This window comes from Pezoporus occidentalis, unplaced genomic scaffold, assembly GCF_034315485.1.
Source record: "Pezoporus occidentalis ecotype Australia unplaced genomic scaffold, CSIRO_AGI_Poc_V1 ctg54, whole genome shotgun sequence".
In the NCBI taxonomy this organism is placed as follows: domain Eukaryota; kingdom Metazoa; phylum Chordata; class Aves; order Psittaciformes; family Psittacidae; genus Pezoporus; species Pezoporus occidentalis.
This window is the reverse complement of record NW_026915877.1, coordinates 4,645,408-4,658,237: the sequence shown is the minus strand read 5'-3', so window position 1 is coordinate 4,658,237 and position 12,830 is coordinate 4,645,408.

The following is a 12,830-nucleotide window of genomic DNA, read 5'->3' as shown; positions in this document are numbered from 1 at the left end:
TTGAGGAGACCCCAAGCTGCAGGAGAGTACACAGACAGTGAGAAGATGGTTATGGGACTGCTGAATACAAGAAATGGTGTAAAAAGGCAGTGACTGGATTTCTGCTCCTGGGAGCAGAGGGGAGCCCCAAGCAGTGTGGCAGCGGTCACTGCGCTGCGTGTCTTTCTTCCAGTAAATTAGTCTCAATTAAAGAAGCCAGTATGTCCTACTGTCTGCTTTGTATTGTACTCATCCCTGGAGTGAATGGAAGAGGTCTGCTCCATTGCAGCATTTCAGCTTGTCTTGCCTCTTTCTACCACTGAATCTTGAAAAAAACCCACTGTAATTAAATCAACATACTGCAGTGAAGACAAGAATGAAAAAAATGTTCTGGTGTTAGAGCGAAAGCTCTTGCAGTGAACTGAGCAAAAGGGGAAAAGCTAAGACAAACCATGCAGCATTAATACAAACTGGCAGCTGCAACTATTGATTATTTTTATTTTTTAAAATGTGATCACTTTTGAACAATTTCTATCAGCAACATCAGCACCAGCCTTCCCTTGCACTACTTTCTGCTCAGGCTCTATGAGGTTAATTTGTATCCTGCTCTTCACTGAACATCCAGAAGAGCAGGAAGTACATACCAAATTGCAAGGCTTTCGTTTTTAATGCTAAGTCGAGATGTCTCAGGCCTGGCAGTTAAAGAAGCAATTGCAGTCTAATACAGAGGTCTCTGCATTCCTCCAGAACATTAAATCAATGGCACAGCACAGAGCACGACCAGGTAATGAGTTAGAGAACCCCAGAACTGTATCTGATTTTCTCCCATGTAATAGCACATTTCTAAGTGCTGAGGTCAGTAACTGCCTCGAATTATCCCTGGGGCTTGACCCAAGTGCAGGAGCAGGGATTGCTGGGGGAGGCAGATAGGCGCCTGAATAGTAATTTGCTATTATAACCCCTCCACTAAATTAGATCATACAATGAAGAGCTGCTCACAGGGAAAAGAAGGGGTATGTAGCCTCAATTTGCATGAGATTAAATATTATTGGAATATTTAAAAGCCATAGTAAGAAGAGTGTATTACAAGAGCTTGTATTCCATTAAAGAATGGAGCACTGCAGGTGACCTCCACAAATATCATCCATTTCTGTTATGGTACACGTAAACCCCTTCCAGTTTCCAACTCACTGCCCACTGATGCCAAGGCACTTGATCGTTATTTTCCATTGATCTGTCCTGTCTCCTCTTCCTGCTGTTGCTGTTGGACTCCTGCACTCTCTTTCAACCCTTCCACTGCTCATACTGAAGTTTGTGAGACAGAGCAGTGACATTTGACAGAACAAAGAGACTCACACAGGCTACAAAGGAAGAATAAAGTGTATGAGTCTCCAGATCCCTTACAAACGCTTTTTCAAAGTTTCAGGGCCAGAGAGGTGACCCCAGGTCATCTGTAGGCATTTATGAACTTCCTAAGTCTCAAATCATTAATTCTTCCCCAAATAAACTTAACAGATTGTAAAAAATGTGCAGTTTATTCTGTTTCTGCTGGAATGTAGACCCAATTATTTCTGCTTGAAATGTCAGTGCAGGCAGGTCTGGAAACTGTTCCCTTCCCATCACATCTTAAATAAACCAGCCTAGGTCTCCCTTCTGGAAGAAAGTTTTATTTGCTTATGAAACCTGGGAGAGAAGTGGATGAGAACCCAGGCACGGGGCAGGTTTCTTTGAAAAGTCTGCAGGAAAGAGAGGGGAAAAAACCTAAGCTTTATGGAGGAAGTCAGGCTCTGTCCTAAGTTGGATTTTGTGAATTTGTGGATTGAAGGAGCTATTTGGGCTGCAGCTCTCCCATGGACTGCAAGAATGGGTACCAGCAAGAAAGGATGAGCACTTTGCTGGGTCAGCAACAGGGCACTCACACCCCGTTCCTCACAGTCAGATTAAAAATCACACACACGCTAAACCCACCAAAACATATATATATATATATATATTCTTCATAGGGAGAGCATATGTGCTCTTTCCTGCGACCAAAGCTGCTGAGAGAAGAGGGGAGAGGTAAAGAAGAGGGTTATCCATTTTTGCAGGAAATTCTTTATCCTGCTTCTCTATACCTGTAACCTGCTTGCTTTGCCACTGCCTCATCCCTGATCCCCTGTGTTCTGGTCTTAAGTCAGTATCAGAAAAAGAATCCAGATACCTATAAAAATCAGTCAGGCTAAACACGGTTGTAAACCTGATCTTAGGGGAGCTTGAAAAAGAGCACAGGCTGGCGCTGGTTAGCAGATATCTGTACTAAGCCACTTAATTCAAGATGGAGAAGCTGCCCATTTACATTTTATCTGATTCAAGGCATGGCTTTCCTCCGGATCATGCTCAGTTTAACATAACAGCAACTTAAGCCTCCCATGTTTAATTTATATCTAACATGCATTTTTCAGCATTTCTCTAGCCTGGAAGGGTCCCAATGTAACACATCTTGGGGATGCAACTTCTAAAGCCTACAGAAGGCAGGAAATCTTACACATCATGCCTCAGTTTACCAGCTGAAAAGTAGTGGGTGTTATCCACTGGCAGTCAAGTCCACTGGCCATGGAAAAATTGTATGGAGACTGACGCTCCCTTAAGCCACTGCTGCAGGGATTCATTATTAATCTTAGCAAGCACTTCCTCATGACCGTGCAAGTCTCTCTCCTCTAGTGCCGATTTAGGCTGCTCAAAATATTCCTGCAGACATTTCTACTACAGCATCAGCATCCTTCAGCTCCTTTTTTCTCCTCACTCAACACCTTCTGTTAGCATTCCTGAGGAAATAATGTCACACCAATAACTAATATCACATTTTATGGAAGATTTAAGGGTAAGTTTGTAGTAAATCAGAGCCAAGAAAACAACTGCTGTACCAGCAATAAAAGACTGTATATCAGTTTTACCAAACCACTTGCCTGTCAGGGCAGGATATACACCCTATAGGTTATCCTGGTACCTGAGTTCCTGGCTTCCAGCTGCCCAACAAAGCTCAGTGCTGGTCACCGCATTTACCGGCTCCATGCTCAGTCCAGAGCCCCATTATTCAACCTGCCAGTGCATCCTGTCAGCAGTTTTCACTGCATCACCAGTCAGACAGTTTTAATTGATGACAGAATTCACGATTGGTGGTGCTAAGTGTCCACTGGAGGTGAGCCATTTAAAAAGAAAAAATACAAATATATTTTTAATTTTTATTTTATATATAATAAAAAAATATATATTTTGTTACTCATATATATATAATTTTGTAGAATACATTCCCGGAAAACTCATTTATTTATTTATTTGCTTAAATCCTTTCTGCTGTTCATAGGCAAGGTTCAGCACAGGAACATGAAGACTGTGACTGTTTCCACTGTGACAGTGCATTCAAGCTTCATCAAGCACTGGAAAATAAAAAAATACAACCACAAAGAACAATCTGTGTCTGTTCCTTAGATACTTACTGAGTGTTAAGCGGTGCTTGCATATTAGAACGTAGTGCCCTACAGCCACTGGTGCCAAGCAGGTATCCAGCATCCTCTCAGCTGAGGATGCTGGCTGACAAATGTTAAAACCTCCTTCCAGCTCCTTCTCCGTGATAGGACACAGGGTATGCTGATAAAAGCCATTAAAACACACGGGAAGTCACTTGCCCTGAGTCCTGGCTGGATATGTGTGGTGAGGAGGGCAGGGTGGTGCGGGCCCCCACGTTTGCCCTCATTGGGGTGGTGGGAACTACACCCCTAGGGAGATGGTATCTGGCACATAGATCTTATGCAATCATGAAATTAAGCATTTTATTAGAAAATGCCAGAATTGAACTTGCCTGCACAACCTGAGTTTGCTTCACCTCCTCTTTCTACAGGACTACAACCTAATTTTTAATTATAATACTCTGTGACAGGTTTTTCCTCCACTTCTGGCTTTCTGTGCAGCGTTTTGTTCAATGCTTTAGTTCCTTCCAGTTCAATGTCTTGCCCAGGGCTTTAGTTATTGCACATAACTTGAAATTTATTCCAGACAGAAAACTATAGATTTCCCCCCATGTTCCTCTGTCACGCCTGTCATTATGTTATTGGAGTACTTCATAAAACCTAATTGGTTTTTACCAGATTCCTGGGAGGCAAACAGATTTTATCTTCCCCTAATTTTACAGGCTGGAGCTTAAGACTGAGGAATTGAGGTCAAAAGTATTTTGAGAGCGCCATTTAAAATACCCAGTGATGTGATCTTTTGTAGTTCTTCACACTATATTGTGTTTCATGTGTTCAAACAAGGGCTTTACTGATCCCAGTCACAGAACGTCCGCAAACGACACTGTAGTGCACCAACCAGAGCCAGAAACAGAGTCAGTTTGACTAGAATATTAAAAAGCCTTCAAGGAAGAAATCAGACATCTAAAGCATCGAAGTGGCAATACTTCTGGAAGAAAAACCTCAGGGTGTCCAAAAACCAACTAGTACAGTGGGACAGAGCGTGCCTGGGCAGCCGGCAGCAGTGGGACCCTGCAGAAAAGTCCCAGTCTGCCTTCAGCGGTCATCTTGCCACTGAATGAAATTCGTACCATGTACAAAATCAGAGACTCACAGAATACCAGCTTGGAAAGGACCTCAAGGAACATCTGGTCCAATGTTTCTAGGCAAAACACGACCTAGACTAGGTGGCCCAGCACCCTGTCCAGACGGATCTTGTGTCCAACACTGGGGAGTCCACCACTTCCCTGGGGAGATTATCCCAATGGCTGCTTGTTCTCAGTGTGAAAAACTTCCCTCGTGTGCCTAGTCTGAATCTCTCCAGAATTAACCTGTGCCCATTGCCCCTTGTCTTTTCCATCTGATTCCCTGTGAAAACAGTCTCCGTTTTCTTTGTAGCCACCCTTTAAATACTGGAACATGGTGGTCAGGATTCCCTGAGCCTTCTTTGCTCTAGGCGGAACAAACCCAGCTCTCTCAGCCTTTCCTTACACAGCTTGCCAGTCCTTGTATCATCTTTGTGGCCCTTCTCTGGACCCTCTCCAGCCTGTCCACATCTTTCTTTTCTTTATAGGGGACCGAAAAAGAGCACACTATCCAGGTGTGACCTGACAGTGCTGAGCAAAAAAAAACAAAGTACCAGAAAGGACTTTATAACATTAAAATAATTAATATTCTGAGTTATATTTCAGTCCTGTTTGTGTTCATCTCAGAGGAGATCTGCTGTTCAGAAGCCCATCACGGAGCATAGTTCTGGTGTCGCATCCCTTGATGCACTGCCTTGTGTGGCTCTGATTTGCTCACAGAAAAAAAAGGTGAGATCTGGACAGTGCCTTTGTGGGTTCATCAGGATCTGCTCCCATGAAGCTGCACCCTGAGAAATGGGTGCTGAAGTCCCATGGGTCAGCAGCGCACTGAAGGCGGTTGCCCAGTTGCCTTTGCAGACAGCCTGGGGGATGCCTAGCTCCCTGGGGATGCCATGGCATGCTTCCAAGGGAGCGTGAGGAACTGAGGGAGGGAGATAGAGCCAGGCAACAGCAAACAAAGAAAGGACCCCAAAACACTTGGGGGAACCCTAGCACTGCGATGTCAAAACATACAGGGACTTGCAGCCTGCTTTGAAGAGAGCATCTGGTGCCCACTCAGGCCCTTCAAGGCAGTGTGGCTAATTATTGTGGCTGCTGTCTCTGGCAGAAGGAAGGGACTCAGCATTCTTAGTTGCTTGAACTCTTTTTAGAAGGAAAAATGCCTTATCCCATCAAGGAAGGGCTGGGCAGGCCACCTGGGACAGCAAAGGGGAATGCCATGTACAATGGGCTGCTCCTCGCTGTTCCTGCTTCCTCTGTTAGCACCAGACACCATGAATTATGCTGCTGCATGCATATTTTATAACCACCACCATCAGTGCAAAAGAACAGCCCCATAAAGCCAAGAGAAACTTGCAGAGCACCCCCTTCTCCTCTGCAGGTGGACTGAGGAGGGCTGGGCTCAACAGGAAGATAGATAACCCAGGCTGGTGACTGCCCCTACTCTGACCTGTGGGACCAGGACTGCCTAACTGGGCTTTAAACCCATGTAATTGAGTCTCAGCATTTCTTTGATGAAAGAATCAACTTTTCCCTATCTTGTGAGAACAGCCAATCATGTGAAGATTTTTAAGCTCTCAGAAGAAACTAAAGTGAGCAGGACATGGGAACTCATGAGTCAGACTTGGACTGACTCAAAATTACTTGCCAAAACAATGTGTGTGTGTGTATGCGTGTGTGTGTGTGTGTGTGAAATCCCTCTTTGCCCAGACTCCACTCAAATGAGGGTAATATGATTTAAACTGCACTGATCTGTTGCAAGAATAGGTTTGGAGTATTAGATGCTGGGGCAGCACATTTCCTAAAAAGCATTTAGAAGAACACTACTGCAGTGAATAGGCTCACCTGCAGAATTGAGGGCAATTCGTTACTGAAACAGTTTTCCAACTGAAGTGCTAGTTCTCCAGATCAAGAGCTGATTGCTTTCTAAAATGTATTTCACTCAAATACAGGAAAAATGGGCTGATGCCCTCCAGCCTACACTGTATTAGCTAGCCTGACCTTTACTATAATGATCCCTTCTTGCCTAAAAACCTGCAAGTGTCTACAGGAAGGCAGCACTACTGTTTGCTTTTGGCAGCTGGGTAAATGGCCAGAGACACGCAAGGTGCTGCTCAGACTCAAGTCGGATCTGTACCCAAAGCCTGTCATCCACCCGGTGCCCACTGCACTAATGCAAATCACTCAAGTACCAAGAGCAATATTTAATGGGAATTTGAGAATTGGTGCCAAATCTAATACATAATTTATTTTTCTTCATTAATACTGCACTACAGGGCTAAATAGAAAGTAAAGAGCTCCAAGTCAAATGTTGAAAAATGGTAGCATACAATCAGCACGGCTGTGGTGCTGCAGTACCGCTGCTCTTCACAACCTGAGTTATGCAGACTCAATATGAATCTTCACTTATTAAACACCTCTTTCCAGGAAGGGAAAGCCTTGATAGATCGTCAAATCCTTATCTGCTGAATGCAGATAGGAAAGCCTCAATGCTGAGCAGCTTGTCCCACAGGAGGGACACTCCATGGTACCCCTTGTGTCTGAAGGTGGCCTGGCTTCAGCTGCAGGAGCACCACAACCGAGGGCTCTGCGCTGCTGAGCTACCTTCCTATGGAAATAAGGCTGCTCTGCTAAACTGCTGTTTCTCAAAATTAAATCATTTAAAACCCATTACTAGAGGTGTTTTCATGCAATATTCATGAGACCACTTATCTCTGAATTCACTGAAAAAGAAGCAAATCACCTGCAACAGTTACATTAGCAGATTCCTTCAGCTTTAATTTAGTTTGACCTTCAAAATAAATTCCAGTGAACAATGCCAGTTAATTTACTTAAATTACTGTGCATATTTTCTTTCTTCCAGTACATAAGAAAGCCCAGTGTCAGTAAGCAGAGGCAATACCACAAAGTGAGTATGACTGTGTTCAGAGTCATTTCTGACCGTCAGAGGCTCTAACTGATGTCGAAGTCCTATCAAAGCTGAGGAGGAGCAGGGGGTAAATATGCAAACTTTCTGACTGCCTTCAGCAATATCCATCCCAAAGTCACTACTTCTCCAGGAGACCCTGAGAGAGAAAAGAATATGAAAAACAGGTATTGTGTTGTACAGAAATACACCATAAATCAAGGAAGCCCTTGGTGAATGAATGCCTAGGCTTGTTCCATATTGCTCAGTGTTTGAACTGGAATGATGAGACTCCATCCTTTGCGAATGAACCTGGAATTTGATTTATTTGCTCTCCAGAGACATATAAATTCTCTTTTTAATATTTAGGCTGTCTTCACAAAGAAATAACACCTTTTTGGGGTAAAATAAATGGCCACTCGATATTATGGCAAGGCAGGAATTAGGAATACATAAACAAATTAGATCAGAAGATAACACTAATGTGAAACCCAAATACTGCATCCGAGGCTGTCTGGTATTTCTACCCATAGAGCAGCACAGGTGCACTGTGAAGAAGCAGGTTTCCTCATTTGCACAGCTCACCTGCCAGCCAGGGCTTTAGTCTAGAAACTTCAAATTCATGTATGCAACCAGCTCTACCCATTTTCTCATAACAGATTTATCCCTTTTCCTTTCAAAGTTATAGAGAAGTTGGGTTTAGGTGTTTTTTTTGTTGGTGGATAGTTGGTTGGTTTTGGTTGGTTGGTTTTTTTGTGGGGCTTTTGTTTGTTTGAGGGTTGTTTTTTTTTTTAACACATTTTTTCTTAACACGACTCGCTCTGATTTATGCATATTCACACTCACTGGAAACCTGAACTACTGACTCCAGGGTGAAACACCAGCTCAAATGCTTCCAGTCTGCCTGGGAAAAGGAAAAGGACAAAGAAATTTGCAAACTATAAACATGAAATATCACCCACCGCTTATCTTTGATAATTAAATCCTCTAAGTCCAACTGGTGCCAGCACTACTGCAATGCATGGTTATTTAGGGAAATGTTTGCCCTTTGGTATTGATCTTTTCCAAGCCATTGCTGCAGTGTTCAATTTCCCCCATACCGTGCTGGTAACAGCGCTTCCTCCCATCACATTTAGTATGCTGGGGTTGCTCTGAAGAACATGGGCCAAAATTAACCCTGTAATTTCTGCAGAATTATAGTGACAGACTGTATTTCAAATATACTTTCTTTATAAGTCCACTTGATGTCATACAGTGAGCAGGTTCATACTGGTCCATAGGGAGAGGCTCATTTTGCACAAGGCAGTATCTTACCAAAACAGACCGCAGATTTGCTGGCACTTCCAGGCAATGGACAAGATCAGGGTAATTTAGAGATGGCCAAGAAGGTGGCAAATAGTGGCTTACCTTACGTGAAGCCGTACAAGTGCAAAAGCAGATTCTGATCCCCAGGTTTTCAGCCAAGTTAGAGGAGTCTCTATTTCCCCATGGAACATGAATGGAGCTGAGCTGAGGCAGGGGCTGGCTGACTAAGGGAAGCAGGAGGGGGGGATGGGGGCAAATTCCAGGCAACATGGGTATGAACAAAAAGGAAGCCACACTTTTTCTTAGAAAAACTGGCTGTAAATAAATTAATAAATACTCATATTAAACTTTGTACAATACTTAACCTCCCCGTGTTGGTGGCTTACTTACCAGACAGCAAATAATCTTCATGACGTAATGGAAAGAAGCTTTTGATATATCATCACGTCCTCACAAAAATCGTCTTATTCTCAACTGGACCTATGAAACACTACTTTTATCCATTGCAGGCATAGGACTCTTATACAGGATCACAGAGGGTTGTCCCAGTGCCTTGACTCCTGCTGCCTCTATTTCCAAATTTCAGCCTTCAAGCCTCACCGTCCTACCACACTTCCATCATCTCTCGTGCTTGTGCTGCACAACTGCCATAGCTCAATCCTGGTCAGACATGGCCATCATCCCAGATGGCAGGGTTTGAATTTCATCCTAAATCTGAAGTGTATGTAAATTGTATATCCATCTTATTAACAGATTAAAAGGACAGTTTTGTCTCACATGCTTCACCATGCTGAAAGGCAGTTCTCACTAAATGCAATGATAAAATGACGAATCTTCCTGTGACTTACGAGACCAGCACTGGCTTGACGGACCTTATTAAGCAGAAAACAAAAAGCAAAAGCCACATTTTTTAAACTACAGCTTTACATCCATTTACACTGAAAACAAATGTATTAATTTGATCTTGGGAACTGCATAAGGGAAACAGCACTTCAACAGGCACACGAGCAGCGACAGGAATACTGCTCTGCATTCTGAAAATCAAGAATTATTCAGTAAGTTATTTAGCAATTTTCTCCCATGCTAATGCTCAGCCCAGGGAAGTATGTTTCCTATTGCATGCCTGGATGCATCAGCATTGCTTTCATACAGGTGGAAGCAGCAGCTGGAGCAGCAGCAAGGGCAGTGATGGCAGTGTCTCTAGCAGCCCCATCATGGGCAGGGAACAGAGACACTGCTGCTTCGGTGCAGGCTGAAACCAGCCTGTGTGCGTCTTGTGCAGCAGCACATCAGAAGAATTTTCTCTCTTTCCAGAGAATCTGGGGGTGTGCATGGCTGCATCTGCAGAAACACATTCTTTGCTTCTGAACAGAGCTGGTCCCTGTTTTTTATTATAGCCCCAGTGCGATTTGAGAGACCTGTGGTGATTTACTGAGGAAATACTGATGTGAAATAATGACAGACATAAGGGATTGACACTGATGTGCCAGACAGCAAACCAAACCAACGGTATTAAACATACACCAGCCTCCTCAAAGGGAGCTCAGCTGCTCAGAGACAAGAGGGCACCAGGCAGAGGAGGCTCCCTTTGTGGCAAGGCAAATCCATGAAAGCTACAGAAAGGGCATTTTACTTGCACAGCAAAGCCAAATCTGTGCAAAGCACACATGGCTCATTGCTTGTATGTGCCTGTAGTCTGATTTTTATTCAAAAAGTTCCCTCTGAGGCAGCACCAAGAGATTAGGACCCACTTCTATTTTTAGGAAAGACAATAATAATGACATTATTAATACACATATAAGATCTTAATTTACCTAAGGCATGCCTCTTCATTTCCTTGCCTTATCATAATCATGCTAGACTCATGAAGCATTATCAGGAGCCCAGCCAGTACATCATATTAGAAAATAATCACGCAAAAAACCCCACAACCATTAGACATTACTTTTAGGGCTAGAAATTCAGGGGGGTAGGGAGAAGAAGGAAAAATAAAACTGTACTCAAACCCTCTCCACATTACAAAACCATGACCCTATTAGTCCATACCAATGAGGCAGAACTGTATCTGCCCCACACAATAGTTCCCGGGAGGGCAAATGCAGGGTGTGCACATATGAATACATCTATGAATAAAAACGTGTCAGGAGAAAGTAAGTAAATGAAGACCTGTTAGCATGCTGGGTGCTGGCAGGTGAGTTAAAGTTGGCTTTGGAGAAAGTTTCTATTGTATTTATCATATAAAGGATCAAAAGAGAAAGATCACCTCCCACCTTCTGTTACAGGTTTCCTCCATGTCACCAAGCACAGATCTCCATCACTCGCACTCACACGTTCAGCGATCTTTTCCTGATATTCTTCCTGCCAGGTACCAAGAAAGCCCCTGGAAACATGTCTCCTTATAAATATTTCAGTTGCTTCTGCATCTCTTACTCTCTAATTTATCAGATTTCACTGTATTTTCTTGCTGCTTGTGTAAGCAGGGGTAGCCTGAGGTTTGCTGGGTGCTAAGCCAGTGCATGGGGAGCCCCTCACCTTGGCCTTAGGCAACCCACAGCACTGCAAGCAAGAAATAATGGCCATACGGATGAAAATACTGATTGCACAGGAGTCACTTAAGGAGCAGATTAACTTCAAGGAAAGCCTGCAAGGTGCTGATCTTGCTGATCAAGAGAATCAATAGAAGCCTGAAGGATTTCTTACAGGTAACAACTTTTTACGTTGATGGAAGTGGCAGGAGGGAGCAGAGCATGGAAGAGGTACCAGTATCAAGGAAAATCATGCCATGAGAGCATCGATGTTGCTCACTGTGCCACACCAGGGAGGTTTCTTGTGGCACTGCTTGCAACAGAGATAACCACCCTGGCGCTGTCTAGCCACTCACCACACACCAGCTTGCAGATAGTGCAATGGAGAGGTTCTCTGTAACGATCTCTCAGCTCCCTGAAATCATGCAGGCGATATCACAATAGAAACCCTGGCTCTGGGGCAGAAATGCTGTATAAACTGCAGTCCTAGGCTGCTGTACCTGAGGATGGGTCTGAAGGTACATGGCAACTCACACACAGCAGCAAAGTGGGGCACCTGCAGCCAGGGAGATGCTTAGGAGCCAAGTGCATTCTTCCAAAATGGGTAAAAATCAGCTAGATGACTGGCTTCAATTAATACTCTATCAATGATCCCAAGAGGACCTGAGATCTTGGGCTCATAGTCACTGGCTGGTTGGGCTTTCAACTGTTTTACTACTTCATACACTGGTCAACACCCAGCTGAGTTTCTGCTTCCCAGATCCCTGTGGTGGCTTTCCTACCTTGCCTTGTGCCTTATCCTACTCTGGTCTAAATTTCTGTTCAAGACCAGAATGCCTGCAAAATGGGCAAATGGCTTGGAGAAGAGTACATGCGTGTGTGCAGGCTGGGCACTTGCTTTAGCACCAGCATGCTTTGCCACAGGACACAGGCTGCAGAATACAAACCTGGAGAGCAAATTTCCATGTAGCCATGCCTGCAGGACCACAGCAGCAAGCTGTAAGAGTGGCAAGTCCTATCTCTTAACTCCTGAAGGCCAGGTTGGAAGGGGCTTTGTGCAATCTGGTCTGGTGGAAGGTATCCCAGCCTGTCACAGCGGGTTGGAACTGGACGAGCTTTAAAGCTCCTTCCACCTCAAACCATTCCATCATTCTATGAAGCAGCACTAATTTTTCCACACACTCAGAAGCATTTATAGAGGTGGCTGAAGTTCAAAGAGAGTTGGAAGTGGCCATCAAACTGGAAAACAGCCTGGTTCCAATCTTTTTCATATGCAAAGTTTATTGGCATAATTATATACCCTTTAACCATTTCTGTATCATTCCTTGCTTACTTTGGCGTTAAAGAATGTTATCATTGAAAGCACCTTAAGACTGGGATAAAGCACCTGGATTGCCAAGTCTTTTGTGGGAAACTACCATGAAACCCCAGGAAAAATAAACTACAAAATCGAAGGGGATGGAAAGACCTGAACCAGATCCACAGCCTCTGAGAAGCTGAAAGGGACACAGGAAGCATAATTACCACCAGCTATGATGTTAAACGC